We start from the raw sequence: 16,464 nt of genomic DNA, 5'->3' as shown, positions 1-16,464 counted from the left end.
ATATATTGAAGACATACCTCAAGAAAACGAATCCTGACATCTAGAATTGGGGAGATCTTGTTGCAAACTGATTCCAGTGGCACCACAACCTCAACTAAGTGGCAGCCCATTTTGAGGTAAAGCATCACACCCTCAAAGCAGAGAAGAGAGAGAGGAGGAAGGAAAAGGAGAGGAATCCCAGCCTGCAGCCTGCTCTCCTCTATGGAAAGGCCTGCAATCTGCAGGCAAATCTGTGTTGCAAGGATTTGGTTCTCAAGTCACCTCATGACCCATCAATTAGCAATGGTAGAGATCACCCTTGAATCAAGTGATTACCAATGATGGTGATAGGAGCTAGAGTTTCTGAAAGCTATTAACATCAGAGATGTTCATCAGGCAACATAGAATGAATCAGAGGAATCAATGCAGATCTAAGTGAACTAGAACATATATCACAGAATAAATGACAATTGACACTGATATTTTTAGTTGTAAGTCTCTGCGTGTTGTACTTTCTGCTTGCCCTAAATGAGTGTTTATAAAGCATGGATGTGGTAATGTAGTATAGATTACACTGGCAGAGCTACTTAGTGATTAAGAGAGTGCAGCTTTTAATACTTTCAATCACAGAGTTTTGTGAATGATAGCGTATCTTCAAAAAAGCGAGAAAACCATTGTTATTTTAGCTTGCTTAAGTCTCAGTTGGAAAAACAAATCTATTTCCTGAAGATTATTCTTATTTGTATTACAGTAGCACTTCAAGACCCTCACTGAGATCAAGGCTTCATTGTGCTACGTGCTATACGTCTAGGACAGACTGATCTGTCCAAAAGAACTTACAGTTTATATAGGCAAATGAAATGGGTACAGTAATGAAGTGACTCCCTCAAGGTTACAGAAGAAGACACTGGCAGTGCCAGGAATTGAGTCCTGTTTAAGTGCTAGCATTAAACTATGTTGCGTCTCTGAGAGATTTAATAAGGAAAACCTAATGGCAGCATAAATTATCTATTATTATATATCTCTGTTGATCATTTTGTGCTTCATACTGCAGTAATACATGAAGTGTATACAGTATTTTTATTGGCTAACAGGTATTATGCAAACAACTTAAAAGCATACATCATACAACACTATCTAAGCTACTCTCTCTCTCTCAAGTGCCCAGCTTAGGCAGCAAAGACCTGATAGCAGATATCTGTAGTCTGTATGAGAGCAAATGGAGGGCTTTGAACTCATTTGCTTTCCCGAGATAAATAACTCCAAGAGACATGGTTAATGGAGTACTTATCTTCTGCACAAGGGGAAGAGTTGGCTGTGATCCACTTCCGATTCTGAAGTTTTACTGTGGCAGTACTGATAAAAAGCTGTTTCCAGGAACCAAACAAATTGTGCTAGAGAGAACAGCAGGTTTCTCACCACTTCACTGCAGTTAGGAGTTAATATAATACAGTAATTTCATTTCAGCTATTTATGTTAGCAGGACGCTTGACAATCATGGGAACTATATATGTGTTTTTTACTGTAAAGAACCTCAGTAGTGGCAGTGCTATAGAACAGGTTAATGTTCTTACACCAAGTACCGTATTTTCCTTGCCTACAACATACCTACAAATAAGCCATGCACCATGTTTTAGCACATACAGAATGAAGAAAAAAGATTTTTCCAGACTTACGGCTTCATACAGGAGGGACAGATTTTCAGCTCACTGACCATCTTGTCCTGCTCATGCAAAAGCTAGTTTTAACCCTTTCACAGCTGAACAGTCAGCATCTCTTGGCTGTTTAGCCAAAAGCTTATACTGTAACTTCTGCTGAAGACTGGACTCTATGGGCCAATCTAGCATTGAAAATGCTAAAAAACAGTCTGCATGACCATGAAATAGGGGAAGAGAGATCAGGAGTAGCTAAATTGCATATTCTTCTGCCCAACTGTGTAACATCACGATCAGTAAAAAGGAGAGATGGAAGTTAACACCTGTTGAGTGAAATATCAGGAGATTATAATGTGTTATGAAGTCAATTGAGTCCCTCAGCACTGTCTGAATATAAATGTCAGTGATGCTCTTCTCGAAAGAAAAAACAGCTTCCTTGGTTCAGACACACATCTCAATTTCAGAAGGCTAATTTTGAGGGTGTGTATGGTATGCAGGTAAATATGGTAAATATATCAAGCCCCAGGTGACAGAATGGCTGATACAATTGTTCATGGAATATAGGCCTATAGGTCATTAAGCAAATCTAACTCCTATAGAAGGTGTTTGTTTACCATCTAAAAGTTGTTCAGTGTTGTCCTGTTTGTAATGGAAGTTTCTGCTTGCAAGACTTAGACTAGGCATGAAGAAGTATGCCCCCGGAAGCTGGGGGGGCATGGCGACCACCCGCAGGTGGTGGTGGGGCATGGTGGTGGTGAGTGGGAGGCACCTTCAGGCAGCCACGGCAGTGTCGGCCGGGGGTAGGGGAGGAGACAGCGAGTGGCCAGCAGCGTCGGTAGCAAGGGGGAGGGTGGCAAGTGGCGACTGCCCACAGGTGCTGCCAGCAGTGTTGGCAGTGGGTGATTGCAGGAGGTGCACTGCCAATGTCAGGGGGTGCATGTGCATCCTCTATGTGTCACCAGTGAGACCAGGAACAGATGCTGTATTTGTCCCAGGACCAGTTATGCCTGTGTTTGTTGCAGAACAGAAAAGTCCTGGGATTGGTGTTGACCTAGGATCCTGATTTTCTCTGTTTAAAAAACAAAAACATCCTAAATTTTCCTATAAAAATTCCAAAATTCTCTGGTTAAAAACCCAAATTCCATATTTTTCTGCAATCATAATAAAATTAATTCTAAATATCTCTATATTTTGGCATTTGATTTTGGTTTTTTATCATGGAAAATCAGTTTCCCCCACTCCTTTCACTCAACAGGATGCGGGTCCAGCTATGGCTGCTCCCTCTGCAGCTTTGCGGTGCTGAGCAGCCCTGACATGCCATTGCCCTGCCCCTACCCATGCCATTAACCCTCACTTCCAAGCCACAGCCCCACCCACCAGCCCTGCCAGTGTTCCTTGCTCCTGACCCACAGCCCCTGCCCTCCCCCACAACTGCTCCCTCCCAGCAGCAGCTCTCTTTCTGCACCAGGTGGGTGTGTGGGGAAGGGTGTGTGTGGGGTACGGGGTATGTAAGCATAGGCAACGCATTAGCAGAATGGGATGACATGAGCCCCCTCAGATTTTTACGCTGACAGTGGGGCATGTGTCACAAGGCATCCTATAGACTTACTTGTATTCAGTTGCCAAGCCGTTCCCACCACCCTGTCTGACTATTGCTGGCCATGGGTGTGCGCACACAAATATACATGTGGCACCCCCTGCCTCTTATCACCTTCCCCCTGTTCCCCGCAGTCCCAAGCAGCTCATTTCAGGAACTCTGCCAGCCTGCAGGAGGAAAACTGTGATCAACTACTTATTCTACCTATTCTATGGATTAAGAGGGTTTATTCTCTAGGCATGTCAACCTAAAATCTTTCATGGGGAATACATTCACTTAAAAATAAAACAGGTTCAGCTTCACCTTAGCATTTATCATCACTACTCATTAAACAGAAGTCAAGTTACTTAAATTTTCAAAAGGGGAAAATATTTACCTATGATAATTTAGATGAATTTGGAACAGGATGAGAAGCTATACTGTCAAGTATAAAAGGAGACTGAAATTGTGATTCTGCTTTCCTGGGATGAGTTTTTGTTCAAACAGTTGAAATCTGAATGGCAACTGCTCCTAAACATAGCTAGTGTAATCTTCCTTACAATCTGCTTGAATTTTGGCAACAGGTGAATAGCCTTAAGGACTGAGAAGGTATATTATGAAAAAAAACCACCATTATTACATTTTTAACATATAGCCTGCATATCTAAAAAGAAAAATGATCTTTCAAAGGAGAAAAGGGATCATCTTTTAGGTAAACTTGGATTTGCCACAGACGCTGTACAGTCCTAAATGTCAAACTTCTTGTGTCTTTAGATCTCCATCTGTAAAACAGAAATATTTCTTCTTTTGTATCTTTTGTCTATCTTGTGCAGGTAGACTGTAAGATTTTGAGATGATTATCTAAGGTGTAAAGTAGTATGTACACTACACCAAGCATAATGGGGTACCATGTCTAGGTGGCCCCCCTAGACCAGGTGTCAGCAATGTTTTTGACTCAAGTGCCAAAAACACCCTAACCCTGACCCATGCCTCAACTTGGTGTGCCAGGGGTAGACCACAAGGGGCCCAATTCTCGTTGCCCAGTGGAACTGTTTGCAGCCTGCTGGCTGCCTGCCAAATCCAGCCTGTGCTCTGGGCAGCTGAAGCAGGTAGTTGGCAGGCTGCAGACAGCTGCACTGGGCTCTGGAGCCCTTGACTGGGTTCTTTGGTGGCTGCCGCAGGTCCCTCCACCATCCGCCCAGAGGTGCACATGCAGCTGCTGCCACCATGGGGTCTGAGCTGGGGCTCTGGAGCCTGGTGCAACTGTTTGCAGCCTTCCGGCTGCAGCCAGCCCATGTTCTGGGTAGCTGCTTGCAACCACAAAGCCCAAGCTTCTTGTAGCAGGGCTTGCAGCCTCTTGGATACCTAGTGCAAGAAACCCAGGCTCCGTAGCCGGCGACATCTGCCCAGAGCCTGGGCCAGCTGTGGTGTGCTGAGCAAAATGGCCTTGCATGACATGCTCTGGCACATGTGCCATGGGTTGCCAACCCCTGCTCTAGACACTGCTATAACACAAATTACAATAATAAACCCCATTGAATTCTGCTTATTTAACAAAAAGGCCATGCACGGTTTTACTTTGCATTAGGAATAGATACCCCATCCATTCTTTTCCATGTTGTCGTTTCACATTACCACAATCAGGGGAGGTGGGACTAAGCTGTGGCCAGGAAGACAGAGCTATGGGAACTGATCCTGCCTATATTTGAGTAAGGAGGAGTAATGCTATTGACTTAAGCAAGAGCAGGGTAAAGCCTTGATGAGGAACTGAGCTGCTTAGGAAGAAGATACGACATCAAACAGATCCCAAGTGGTGACACCAAAGTATTTTATGGGGTCATCAATAATCGGGGGGAAGCAAAACCTGAAGTCCATCATGCTTAATTTTCAGAAGTAGAGCCAGTTTTCTGACCTCTAGGATAGCTAATCTCCTTGCTTTCTTGAGCAGTAAAATAACTAATAATAATAATTAAAAAAACAAAAATCCCCCAAATCCCCACATGTTTTTAAAACACACACACGCACACACACACACACACACACACACACACACACACACACACACACACACACACACACCAGGCACAGCATTGGAGCCAAGTCAGTCAGGAATGACCATGAATCACTCCAAGCCAATGCAGCAGAAGTTGGAGAAAGTAACACAATACTAAGTAGGTAAATTTACAAAGTGGTAGTTTTTAATTTGGGTTAGCATGCATTGCTCCCTCCGGCAACCTCAGAAAGACAGATCAATTAAATTCAAATGTCTGGACATGAATACAAAGAATTTGGGGAGGGGCAGGGAGAGGTACTTTTCAATTTAAACAGATAATAAAAAAAATGGCATTTTTCAGTTCTTAGGCTGAATCGTAATCTGAGGCATCCAGGTTTGTAACACAGTAATATAACTAAGATGTACCCTTTGGGCTATGTCCCTATATTTTTATTTTCCCTCAAATATTTACTCAGCTGCTACTTAATTCAATTCTGTGTCGTCTCTGTTTTCAGGAATTGAGAGTCTTTGTTGGGCTAAAATCACTTATCTCCACTCGCTTTAATTTACACATAAAATTCTGAATCAGAGTTTTCTTTCTAGATCCTTGTGGAAACTTTATCTATGTGCTCCAATACATGTTTCAAATATATAAAATAAATTCTACCACAGGAGTCAGCAACGCTTTTGGGCAGAGTGCCAAAAACACTTGCAGCATCAACCTGTAAGACGTTGGCGTGCCAGGGGCAGACAGTGGGGGAGCTGTGATGGGCCAGGCAGCAGCAGCAGTCTCCTGCCATCCGGCATGCAGATCCAGGGGCCCGCACCCCCAAGAGGAGTCGGGCACAGCCCTGCAACCCTCCCGGGGTGCGGGCCCCCAGATCTGCACACCGGATGAGAGGAGGGTGCTGCTGCTGGCAAGTGTCAGGAGTTTTACTTTGAACAGTTTGAGGTGCAGTTTCCTAGAAAACTCTGCACCGATATCCTTGAAACGTAGCAGGCTTCATGCCCTCAGAAGGCGCTACGATCCCTGAAATTTTCATCCAAATCAGGCAAGAAATGACAAAGTTTTAGGCATTTTCATGATTCCCCATTATAGCTTATGGGGAAAACGTTGGAAGGCATCAAAATAGTGAAACCGTTTCGATGAAAAAAAATGGAACAGTACTTCGAAACTAAATGAAATGACATAATGAAACACTGTCTCTTCAAAATGGTAACATGGTAGTCAAAATGAAATGGCGCTGTTTCGCACAGCCCTATTGGCTCCCAAAGTTGAGGGGATGGAGCAGTAATGTCAGCAGCCCCAGTCAACTGCTGCAGTTAATGGAGGGCCTGGGAGACCACACAAGGAGGATCAGTTTTCAGCCCAAGGTGGCCTGCAGGATGGCTGAGCCTTTCTCTTCATTTATATATAGACTAAATTAGAACTAAGTACATCTGTACAAAAGGGACATTTTCCATTCTTCTACAAGGTCAGAAATTCTGAGAGATGAGTTTTTCTAGGCTTGAGGCACTAGCAGGTTTCTGGCAGATACCTTTCGAAAACATGACTATAGTTGTGCACATTCAACACCCCCTTTGGGAAACAATGTTTCCTCAACTTGCCATTTGGGTTGAATTTGGCATTTCATGCGTTTCCCCAGAAAATGCAGTTCATTTTGATGGTGGAGGGTTGTAAGGTCTACATAGATGATGATTGATTTGAAGGGAAAACAAGAACAGCATGAACTTAACTTGTAGCTTCAGAAACAAGTAGAGCTCCTGGTCTAAAGTAAAATGAGTAAAACTATCTCTTTTGTCCAACGGAAATAAAATACTTGGGAGAGAAATTAATACACAAGATGTATAGGCAGGTCACACAGTAAGTTTTCAGCAATTACTAACACGTGTGCTTAAATAGACATGGACAGGGTACCTACAGGTTTTGGGATAGTGAACTCTGTAGGGAAATCTGTGCCTAAATTATCTACCTTAATCAGCACCCTTAGGCTGTATCCACATGAGCATGGACGTTTGGCTCCCTAGGGACCAGTAGCAGCAGCACATCTTGTGCTGCTGCTACTTGTCCCCAGGAAATGCCTGTGCCACGTGCCCTGTGGTGCACAGCAGGTTACTCTGGGTGGGGTAGAGGAGGCTGGAGCCAGCACTGGCCTGGCCCCCAAAGCCTCATCTGGGGTCCTGGGAGCCTCCAGGGGCTGCAGCAGTGGTGATCCTTCCACTTGGAGCCCGAGCTGGCCAGGCTCCAGTTTTGGGCAGCATGCACTGCCCCCGTGTATGCTGCGCCACTTTTTATTTTTTGCATGGGTATTTTTGACCCCAGGATCTCCCAGAGTCACCCCCACAAAAAAAAAACAAACAAACAACAAAACACAAAAAAAACTTGGCACTGCTACCTTGCAAAAATGCAGAGAACAGCTGAATGTGTGATACGTTGCACTGCAGATGTGTCTTCAGCACTACATACTGCATGGCCGCGCTCATCTAGACACAGCCTTACAGTGCTATGATGCAAAAATGTCCGATGCATGTGAGATGCAAAACTTAAAAAGAGCTTTAAAAAGCAATTTAGTGTAGCCCAGGAAACTCAGATATATACTCCCCTTCTCCAATTGAAGGTAATTGTTAGCTGGCAGGGGAACTGCAGACTGCTCAGTTTCCCTCTGTCCCTATAGAACCAGGCCAGGACTCTCAGGGGACTTAACTATATACAAATGTATTTACATTAACTTATCACAGAGAAAAGAAGCATGGATATAAACATATGTACAATATACATACATATATATACACATGCATACATACATATAGAGAGGATCTCTACACAAATAACATAAACAATACCCTCTGGGTAAATGCTATAAAACCTTACACCAGTGCTGCAGATACAGGTAAGTGTCTGATCTAAAACACATAAACCCCAAAATAAACATAGACAGCCAACAGATACATTATAGATAAGTAAGGGTGAGCAATAAATAAGCCGCAAATAAATACAAATAAACAACAGGTGAAATAATAACAACAGGGGGGTCCCAGCAGAGCCCTAGGACTCTTTTCATCTACTAATTTATAAACATGAGAGTTCACAAAATATATGGCATGACATCACACCACTTATGGTGCAAGAACCCCAAAGATAAACTTAATCCCAAGGGTAAACCCCAATGCCTTTGGGCTTTTCCCAAGCCCTACAAGGAAGCTGGTAACTTTTTTTTTTGGGGGGGGGGGGGCTCCCAGTGGGACCTCCATTTTCAGGAGCCCTTGACTAACCAGGGGGGACTCCCCCTCCCCTGTGGGAATCCTCTTTTCCCTGCAACTCTCGGCTCCCAGGCCTGGAGGGTGGCCCTCGTCCCCTGTGCCAAGCTGCTGTCTCACCTGTGGTGGGCTTCGGGGCGGGGGGAAATCACTGATCCCTGGAACAGGGATCCTTTATACAGGGCTTGTGGGGCCGCTGGCTTGGCCCTGTCTGCTGGCTGCCAAACACCGTCTGGCTGTCTGGACTCAACCTTTTGCTATGGGTCAGAGGCCTGGGATGCCTCGTGCAACACCAGGCTCAGTCCGCTCCCAGACCCTCCATGCAGCACCTCCTGCACTGAGCTCCCAGCCTTGTTCCAGGGGTGGGGACCTGAGCCACCCAAGTGCTCCAGAGATCCTGCTCTGTGCACAGGCCTGTGCACCGTGTCTCTGGCCGCACGCCAGAGGTTACAGACCTGAGCTGCCTCATGCAGCTCCCAGGGTCTGGACACCATGCACCGTTCTGCACACCGAGAGCCTAGCCGCTGGAGCCATCGACTGTTCCCCACTGATGGAAGTCTTCTTGTGCTTCTGGGCTACTGCTTCACCCTGCTGAGCGGCTCTCCTCAGCTCTTCTAAGCCCCGCTCTTCTCTCTTCTTTGTTCCAGATGTGTCCCCCCTTGTGCTGGGCATGCAGCTCCTTTTATATGCCCCAGGGCTCCACCCCTGAAGTCTTCTGGACCTGAGTGTTGCAATCTTCAATCAGAGCTGGGGGGGTGGGAAGCGCTCCTCTCCCCCTCCCATTAGGAAAGGGGCATGACTTAACTCCTCTTCCTGCCTGCTGATTGGTGGATAGGTGCCACCAATCAAAACAGCAAGATTTCACACCTGGGATTCAACCCAAGCTCCAAAGGCAAGCCTGCTGCATTAGGTTAAGCGATCTCAGGTCAAAGGTGACATTAATCACAGACACATCTAAGGAAGTATTGGTACAGTTGTATCATAACGATCACAAAAACTGATCATCAGTGGCTTATACACTAAACATGATAACAAAAACCGAGTGCAAGCCTGTACAAAAGAGAAAAAGGCTTTGGCTTCAGTCCATGAGTAGAAAAAGTTTCATGCCATTTATGGGAAGCTAGTGTTAATTTCAACTAATCATAAAACACTTACTGCCATTGCCAAAAGGGGTCTTGTGGACATGAATATGTTTCTTGCTTCCTAGAAATAATTTCATGAGAAGATATGTAATGGGGAACCGAATCAAATCTATTTTTTCTGCATTTGAGGTAAATGACAGAACAGTAGCTGGTATTTTAACACAGTTTTATAGGTATGACTAAATATTTTCTAGTGAAGCATGGATTTATCATGAAACTAGTAGGCCCTATTATCCTTAAAATAAGAGGCTGGTGGAAAACAATGTAAAAATTATTAAATGCCTATTGAAAGACTTTGGAGTCAGACTCTGATCCATAGGTACCACTGTTACCTTAAATAATTGCATGCATGAAGCACAGGTGGTCATCTGGAAACATTCTGCTCAGTGAAAAAAAAAATTGAAAATATCTGAAATTTTAGGAACTGATGTCACTGGGATCTTGCAGATAGAGAGAGAGATAGATAAAGCTGAACTTAAAACTCAGTTTGGTTTGGTTCCCCAAAGTTGCTACCACAATGTTGTGTGCATCTATGATAAGAAGCAATGGTCACAGATAGCAGTGCTGTTACTGGAGCAAGCTAGCTACCATCTTGTATTAACCAAAGATGAGCAGAGTCACAGAGAAATAGGAAATACCCTCACCAAACCCCAAAGTAGAAGAAAACCGGATCACTCGGTTATTCTTTTTTTTCTTGAAAATGTCTCATATGGGGTGTGTGTAGATGAAACAGGGGCTCTAAATTGAAGTGATGGGTTTTAAAGAACACCGCTTCAATTTAGGGCTGATTAAGCCCCTGTGTGGTGCACACACCCTGCTGATTTACCTGCCTCTCTGGTGGCAGGGAGGGGAGGGTGAGCTGCCAGCGGGCAGAGCGGTCCCTGGGCTGCAGGGGAGGAGGCTGGTGCTTCCCTCCATGGCAGCGGCAGCCACCCCCCAGGCAGCAGCCGCCTGCAGGCACTCAGCTCGGGTGTCCCAGGGGGCACCGCATCTACGGAGGGAAGCACTAAGTCCCCGTGCAGCTCAGGCAGGCAGACACCGGGTGGGGGGGAGACCCCACCGCCACTGTTCACTGGTACACTGCTTTTCTTGGGTAGAGGCTGCTTTCCTGGGCTGCTGCCAGGCTGCCTGCGGGGCTTTCAGAGCCATGGAGCTGCATGGAGCCCGGTGCTTCGCTCTGCAGCCGTAGGGGCAGCAAACTAAAACTCCTTCAAGGAGTCCCCAAGTCATTTAAGGTACATTACGCCGCCAAATTTGCTACAGCAGCTAGAATTAAATGCACAATACACCACCAAGGCATGCAAACACCAACACCATTAAAGCAGTTCAAAAGCATTTAGCCTACTTTAAAGTGTTGTGCATACATGCCCGTCATTTAGTTTACACACGGCCATAATAGGCAACCACCACATCAAACTGATGCAGCTGAGCTCTAGACCAAGTCACTAGGGAGCATGCTAGAGGGATGCTGATGCCAGGGAAGACTTGCAGGCCTACAAAATAGAAAGGTAGAGACTGACTGACAACATTATTTGTTAGTTTAATTAATAAAATAATAAGTATTTGGAATCCTCTGTATGTTAATGTTGACCATTAATTGCTAATGTTCTGTTTAGCTGGGAAAGGATGCTAACAGGTGCTGACATGAACTTGATGCAACCAACTGGTAAATTATCCAGAGGACCTTGTTCACAAAGGTAATTGTTAGAATTCAGATACTGAACGATACAGACCTCTCCTCTCTCAAACTCCTTGGCTCTGAGCGATTTCTGACAAAGACAACATTAATGAGGCCGTACAAGGGCTGAGGCAGGATCCTTACTTCTCCCTGCATGACCATCTTGAAGTGAATTATGATGTAGGCACAAATAAATAGCAAGATACATGTGCAGAGTCTTTCAGGTTAAGACATTAGCAGCCAGGGAACCACAACAGCATGAAAAGAAAAAGACAAAGACTGTTTAATTGTCCCCCAGAGAAATTCTACTAGTTGTTCTTTATTTTAAAAGATTTATCTAAGTAATTTTCATAATTTCCTTTATGCAACTTCTGAAAGATTCACCGCCGTGACTTTGAGTGATGCAGTTGCTGCTGACCTTTCTGACTGCTTCCATAAGTTCTGTTCCCAGTTGTCCTTCTGTATCAGTAGTATCACCAAGATAAACTGACTGCTGCAAGATGAAGGCTCTTCAGCACTGCTTCTTTGGATTATACCGACGTGTTTGTTTGAAACTCTGCCACCCTTCACTGGTGCAGCTCGGTGAGATTCTAACCTTCGTCATCACTAAGGATGAACTTTACTATGACAAGACCAATAAAAGATCATCTCTAAAATAGTCGCATAGCATTTACAAACCATTATTTTGGGGTGGGGAGGGGGTTAGATTATGCTGAAGTTCATGTTAAGAATGCAGATTGCATCTAAGTGGTCAAGAAATTAATGCACCCTTTTCACTTCTTATAAAAGTATCAACCTTTTTAGAAGAATGTAGACATGAACACTTGAAAGTAATATCCATGTCTGGACCTTACAAGTTGCTCTTTTAGAACTGCTCATGACCTATTTGTTTTCTTTGTCTCAACAATACAAGATTATTTTTGCCTTTTTATCCTTCCACTTTGCCAAAAACCATAACTGTTTTTAAAAAAGCTTATTTGAAATTGTTTTGGTAGTAATTTAGCTAATTTTTTCGCAAAACTACATACAACTCAGTAACAGAGGTTGACCACAATGCTAATGCTTTCCAGAACGGTTCTTGAAAAGGGACCTGAAAACTTTCTTAAATTATAGGAATTGCAGACAGAAGACTTTTGAGGACACAGTTCAAACTACTTAAGTTCTGATTCACGGCAATGGAGTTAAGTTTCTTTCATCTGTTGAACTTAAGTCTATGCCATTTAGGGCATTTCTATATGGTGTAAAGCAGGGCTTTGCAAAGATATCCAAGACAATTCTTTGCATACAAAATGCAGAACTGGAAGCTGTATAACCTCATTAGTGTGGTTCTGCTAATAAATAGGCAGCACTGTGCAAATGTAGCCATAACTGCCTGTGATGCTGAAGATAGTGTGTAGCTCAGCATATCCTCACAAGGTGCTACATCTTTGACTTTAGATCTGCCTAATCCTTAGTTTAGTGAGCACTGTTGGTGCCTTCCATTGATTTTCCCTAGCCCATTGTACACACAGTGCTAGTTTACTGCCTATAGCACATTCTCTGTGTGTTTACCCAGGGAAAAAAATGGAACTTCCCAAACATAGGGGTTTCTAACATTTACTATGGAGAATTAGTCCAAATTCTTTATAACCCTGATTTTCCTGATTCTTTATAGTTAGTTTACTATGTTTTTCAAAATGAAACATATTCAACAACAGATCATTAAAAATGTAGACATAAATACAATTTTAAAGTACAAGACTAAATATGTGCAAATCAATATTTCCTTTGCTAACTTCAACAAACCCTGCTTACTGCTAGCATTGAAAGGTGAGCTGAATCAGTGAACCCTAGCAGCTATCACTATATTTTTAAAACTGATATGGTGCCTAGAATGTCCTTGCGTATGACTTTCTAGATGCTTGTTTTAGCTCAGTGGTAAGAGTACTTTATGGCCACGTCTACACAAGCGATGGACTGAGCAATTGTCATGGTGCAGTCATTTAGTACTTGCATTGCCAAGTAATGCATGAGTGTGCAGTAACCAGAGTTACTGTGCAGTAGCAACCCCGCATGTTTTTTTCCGATGCTACTGCACGGTAGCAATGAGCTATTGTGCAGTAACTTGCTACTGTTGCATAGCATCACATCACACTTAGTGCCCCCCAATGCTACTGTACAGTAGCTCATTGCTACTGCATAGTAGCATCTTGTGTAGACACGGCCTATAAATACACAACAGATAAAAGTAGATTAGGCATGTGAAATTGGTTTGGTAGGTAGATGAGACTGCTAAAGTTTGAGTTGAGGATTCTAAGCTTCTCCAGCAAACCCTGATTGTCTTAGGAAACCTAACCCATTGATCCTGCAAAGCTGAAATCAAGTGGGCTCCATGCAGGATAGAATGCAGAGTCTGAAGTCTAAGGAAAGCTCTGCTAACTTATTGTGCTATTGTCTACTTTTCCAGAGGAAACAATGGATAATGAGAATCTCTCCAGTTTTGCTAATAAGTCTGAAGCCAAAAGCTAAATATGTCATCCAGCTTCTATTACTTTTTTAACTACATGAGTTTACAGTAGGCAGCCTGTCAAACACAATTTCCTCTATAGCAGTGGATGTAACAAGTTAAAATGTATAGTTCCATTTTTAGCCAATGCGTGTCTTTTGCAGTACAGCTATAGTGCTGTTTACCCCCAAATGCCATGTTCACAAATCATCTTCTGGTTTTTGCCTGAATCATGGGACCTTCCTTATCCTTTGATGCTACAGCTGTTGTTGGTGATTTGAGAATTCAGCACCAGTGGGTTGAAGCAGGCAGATTATCTCTTGTGGTCATGAAAAGCTATTGCTATACCCGTTGTAAGGATACACTCAGCCTGTGATGGCTTTGGTCTGAAATCTGATGTGGGTATATCAGGAATCCAAAGAAACTGAATCCACCACCCCATCTTTACTCAAGGCACATAAGAGATTGTGTTTGCGACTTATGTGGAAGGAGCTTAGAGAAACTTCACTGGAACCCAGACCAGTATCTGCCCATGTCCTTCCTGGTCTTTTTTACATATGTTTACCACGATTCCCCAAAGGCCTGAAAAAATCATGTTACAAATAATGATGGCAGATCCAATTTTCAGAACACAGGGAGACATGTCCAAAGACCACCACCACGATTGACATTAACTGCTTTCATCTTTTAAGGCTTGTCTTCATTGAAAACACAACCTATACTCTAAGAGTAACTTCTAATTTGAATGCTGTCCACATTCATGAACCTTACAAACTTGATGTTGCTTTGCTTTTAACTTAAGCTAGGTATATAAATTAAAACTTGATAGCTGCTAACAAGGTCATCCTGCTGTGTGGATGCAGATTAGCACCACACAAGTGCTACTAAGTTCTTTGGTCTTTTCCATAATTCCCGCTTTGTATCCAGAAGCAGACAAGTTCTTCCAATGTTCACTGAGAAAAGCGGTTCACCTTAGTGGCATGCTAAACACATTAGCAGTCAGCATCATGTACAAGCTGGTGCCTGTAGAAACTTGGAAACTTTTATACCTCAGTAGATCCAGTGACATTGAGCTCAACCTGAGAGGAATAACTCTGCAGACCAATAAAAGTGATTCTGGAGTTCAGTTCAAGTAAGAACTGAGGGACACTGCTGCTGCCCATATCAAACTTGCTCTGTGACTAGAAAGCACAGCCAATGATGCAAGTCAGCTGCACCCAGGCAACCTTTTGAAATGGGTGACCTGATCAAACATATGTTCTGGAGCTATTCTGAACTGGATTGCAGAATGGCCGATTTACTATACAGTGTTATAGGAGTCTTTGGATTCATGGCAGAGTCCATGAATACTTGGAAAATGCTTAGCATTCAGGCACATCCAGTTGACAAACTCTCCAGGAAACTTCCAAAATTAGAAACGAATACTCTAAATTGGTAGCAGATATTTACTGAGAAAGATATTGTCAGTGACTTTTAAGCCATCACACAAAATATCCTTTATGCCTTGATATTTGACATTACAATGCATACAATTATAGGACAATGGAACATGTTGTGACCAAACATTTAGTCATTAACTCTTTTCTGCTCTTCTACCAATTTGGAAAGTGGTGGGGGCATGTGATTCATATTAGTTGTGCCAAAACAGCAGCAGGATGAATGCTAAATTATTCACCATGTTCACAAACTGTCAAATGGGGCAGATAGCCAGCTATTCAAAATAATTGCAAAGAGTTCAGCACAGCTGTAATGTATTTTCAGCTTGTACTCCATATATTGCTGAAACCAATATGCAATGTGATGAAACCAATGCTGTCTTTGGTGGAGACAGGTCTAGATTCACATTTCCTCTTTCTTTAAATAAGATGAAGCAGCTAAAAATATAATTAGTTAATTTGTTCTATAATTTCCTTTTCTGCAATAAAGGAGAAAAGTGCCAGATACTTAATAAACAGAAAAAGAGGATAATAAATGCTGGGTGCACGTGGGTGACACGACGATAAGAAGAACTTGAACTCATTATGGAAGAAAAAGAGAAAAACAAATTACAGTGAAACACTTCATGAAATTCTCTTTTCAATGTCTCTCATCCCATTTCTGTGGAGTCCTTGAGACTGAACTACCATCACTAAATGGAGAATCAAATGACTCTATCCTAGCCAGTGCCTTTGCTTGCATTTCCCTAGTTAGTGCATGGCAGATACAGAATATACACACAAATAAAATTGCGGGGGAGCCCCTCATCTTACAATTGTGGACAAGGGTGCTGGGGGAGGGGAGGCGAGGGCAGGTAGCTGCTGCGACTTACACTCCAGCCCCTACTTGGGATTGGGGCTGTAGCCACAGCTACTGCCTGCCCCTCTGCACTCACCGCTGCCCCTGTACCCTGCCATCTCCCTGGTCTGTTCCTCTCCCTCCCCCCTTATGTTTGCTCAGCACCAGCAGACTCTGTCCATAATGCAGCCTGGGGCACTGAGCCCGGTCCGTAGCAGCAACATGCAGCCAATGTGGCTGCGCTCAGTGTCCCAGGCTAGAATGGAGAAATGGAAATGGAGCCAGAACAGAGCAATGGTAATGGGGGGGGGGGGGGGAAGAGAGAAGAGAGGGAGGAGAGCAGAGGCTGGTGCAGGGGAAGGAGAAAGCAGAGGCGTGGGGAAGGGCAGGAGCAGATGGGAGGGGAGGCGAGGTAAGGTTGCAG

General features: G+C 43.7%; 1 protein-coding gene and 1 long non-coding RNA gene across 3 annotated transcripts in view; one reads left to right on the top strand and one right to left on the bottom strand.

The window, feature by feature from the left end:
* The window catches only part of SEMA3A (semaphorin 3A), a 464,022-nt gene that overhangs the window by 258,148 nt on the left and 189,410 nt on the right, over positions 1-16,464 (bottom strand). The gene's annotated exons all lie outside the window — the stretch shown is intronic.
* Positions 6,117-16,464, top strand: part of LOC109283163 (uncharacterized) — a 37,630-nt gene continuing 27,282 nt past the window's right edge. Inside the window, exon 1 of the long non-coding RNA XR_002090243.2 lies at positions 6,117-11,300. This is a non-coding gene — a long non-coding RNA (uncharacterized LOC109283163). The remainder of the gene's footprint in view (positions 11,301-16,464) is intronic.

The sequence above is a fragment of the Alligator mississippiensis genome, chromosome 4 (assembly GCF_030867095.1).
Source record: "Alligator mississippiensis isolate rAllMis1 chromosome 4, rAllMis1, whole genome shotgun sequence".
Lineage (NCBI taxonomy): Eukaryota > Metazoa > Chordata > Crocodylia > Alligatoridae > Alligator > Alligator mississippiensis.
The sequence above is the reverse complement of the archived record's forward strand: the minus strand, read 5'-3'. Positions and strand labels throughout refer to the sequence as shown.